The sequence below is a fragment of the Phalaenopsis equestris genome, unplaced genomic scaffold (assembly GCF_001263595.1).
Source record: "Phalaenopsis equestris unplaced genomic scaffold, ASM126359v1 Scaffold000312, whole genome shotgun sequence".
NCBI classification, from domain to species: domain Eukaryota; kingdom Viridiplantae; phylum Streptophyta; class Magnoliopsida; order Asparagales; family Orchidaceae; genus Phalaenopsis; species Phalaenopsis equestris.
Window position 1 is genome coordinate 11,480 of NW_018164754.1, and position 2,989 is coordinate 14,468.

The following is a 2,989-nucleotide window of genomic DNA, read 5'->3' on the forward strand; positions in this document are numbered from 1 at the left end:
GCTGACCCGGCCTCTCTAGTTGTCGGCTATCGTCGATCGCTATTGGCTGAAGATGACTCACAACTGCCAGTTTCCTCCAACTTACTGCCGTCGACGAACTCTATATTCGAACGGAGTATCTAAAAATCAATATAACGAATTATCTCAATTACGATATAAAAAACATTATCGTATTGAATATCAAATAATAATTACTTATGACCGTCGTATTTAACATCTGAGAAAAATAAGAGATTTTCATTATAGCTACTCAATCCCCTTTCAGATTCTAAAAAGACTTTGAGAATTTCTCAACTGGTTCTTCTTTGTTTTCATCAAGATCTGTTCATCTTACAGATTCAAGAGGAACACGATGGCGATTGCCGTCTTGAGATTGGTTTTGAGGCAAAAAATTGATAAGTTTCAGTAGATTTCAGGACAGTTTATCACCAATTCTTGCCATTTTCCGGGCATTCGATCTGTTTTGAGCTGACAGCAATTCTGCATGCTACCTATTTACTGGAACCTCTTTTTAGTCCCACATCTGAATTGCCAATTATCAAATCAAATAACAAGCAAGCTACCTAGCCCTGAACCTTTACTTCAAAAATAAGAAGAAATGAATTATTTTTACTTCCTAATAATGTGCAAATATATATTGTTTTTACATTTATATATAATTGCTAATTGGAATTACTTTACATAAAGGCGATGTGGGACTAAAAGAAAAAAGAGTATTTGCATGACACCTAAGGCATATGTATTTACACATATATCACATTAGGAAGAGGTATTTTTATGGAAAATCTCCTCACCCATGACCCAACTCTTTTTATTTACATGTATAAATCCTAATGAGAGAAACCAGTGGTTAGAAAAATAAACCATGCTCCATTTTAAAAATATTTACATACATATCACTTAAATCCTCCTTATTTGCATGTCGAACACTTAAATATATTTTTATAATTGGGTTTTTTACGTATAGAGAGGATACCCAACATTATTTCTTACATATAGAGATCGCAAAACATATTATTTACGGACAAGAGGTTCCGTAAGGCCTATATCTCTCAATTTAACTCGATTGAAAGCTTAGAAAATAAGCGCAGCAAAAAAAAAAAAACTCTCTCACATTCCTCTCTGCCTGAATTTTGTCTCGCCATATGCCAGTTTCGCCGGCAACCATCACTTTCCTAATTTAGATGAGGAGGAATGTCAGAGAAGAGTCTTTTTTTTTTTCACGCCTAATTTATAATACTTTCAACCTAGTCTGAGAGACCGAGACGTTATTGGAGTGTCTTTTTGGAGCAACTGCAACTTATCCAATAGGCTAGTTTGTAGCAACTGCTCAATGAAGTTATTGTGGGGAAGCTATTGTGGGAAAGTTTGTTGCATGTTTGTTATTTACAGTTTAAAAACAGTTGTGTGACTGTTGTTTCTGAAAAAATGAACGTCATGTCCCAGCGGCGAAGTAATGTTGCTTTTAACAGAAATGTCATAGTCATATATTTAATACTTAAACATTCTCGCATATAATTTATCTGATTGAATTGTTAACTAACATTCTATAAGAGTACTTAATTAACATGTATTTTCAAATATTAATTATTTTATTAATTTATTTTACTAATTTCAATTATATGTCATAATCAAATGAAATTAGCTTTATTTAATTAGTTAACATTCTTAAAATTTTCGTAAACATCATTTAATTTTAATTAAATAGGACAGTAAGTGTAATAGTTGAAATAAGTATTCGCATCTGAAATTTCTGTTCTGATTCATTTATCTTTGCTTCTTCATTAAACAAAAACCCTAAAATTTGTAAGAATTAGTATTAGGACTTTCTAAACAATAATTAAATCCATTAATATTTACATTCCTTATCCTAATAATTAATAAATAATTGAAATTTTAAAATGCAAATTTTAAATCGACTAAAGTTAATAGCTGATCTTACCTTATAAAAAGACTCTACATTGTACTCAAATATACGAATCAGGCATACTTCTTCCTCAGCGAGCCGCACGACAAGGAGAGCCCACCTCCTTAGCAAGTCGCACAACAGGCTCTCGCCTTCTTCCTCTGTGACCAGCACAACAAGGCACTCACAAACTTTTCTTCTTCCCCAAGCTCTCGGCTCGTCCTACAGTCTGCATGAGGGGAAAATTGCAGCACCTCTTCTCTCCTCTGTCGAAGAACCTGGGCACCGAAAGCCTCGACTGATGCGTACGATCGAATATCAAAGGAGCGACGTCGAACAACAAAGGGTAAAATTTGTGAAATGTGAACCCTCGAACGCGGGTCGTGGGGCTCAATCCACGACCGACATTTAACCAAAATAGAGATACGCCGCTCTTTGAACGCCGTCCCAAACTGCTAAAATTCACGACCGCTCCCCGCACCGCATTCCAGACGCTAAACCAAATGGTGACTGAGTCTCTTATCAGTAAATAATATATTTTGAGACCTATGTATATAATGAACAATGTTTGTTATGCTTTATATATATAAACCCATTTATAATTATATCAACCAAATATTTTTTACAAATAATAAAGTTTAGCATTTTTAATAAATATAAAAATTAATATAAAATATTATAAATAAATATAATTATTTAATTATTTTAAGTCAAAACGTGTCAAACATGCACGGACAAACTTTTATTCATGTTTTCCTCGTGTATAATCGAGCTCAAAAAAATTGTTTGTGTTCGGCTCGTTTGATTAACAAACGAATCAAACACGAGTTGTTTAACAAGTCAAATACGAGTTGTTTATAAACGATGAGCTTTTTTGATAGCTTTCAGTATAATATAATACTAAGTAGGGGCATATTCATACACACTATACAATTCCTTCATATTTATATATCTAACACCAAAACATTGTTTTTAAAATTTATACAACCCGAATTTTTCATACTACATCAAAAATAGCATCATTTTAAGGTACGGTGGCATGCATGTCAAATTTAAAATTTAGTTGTTAGAGATGTAAATAAA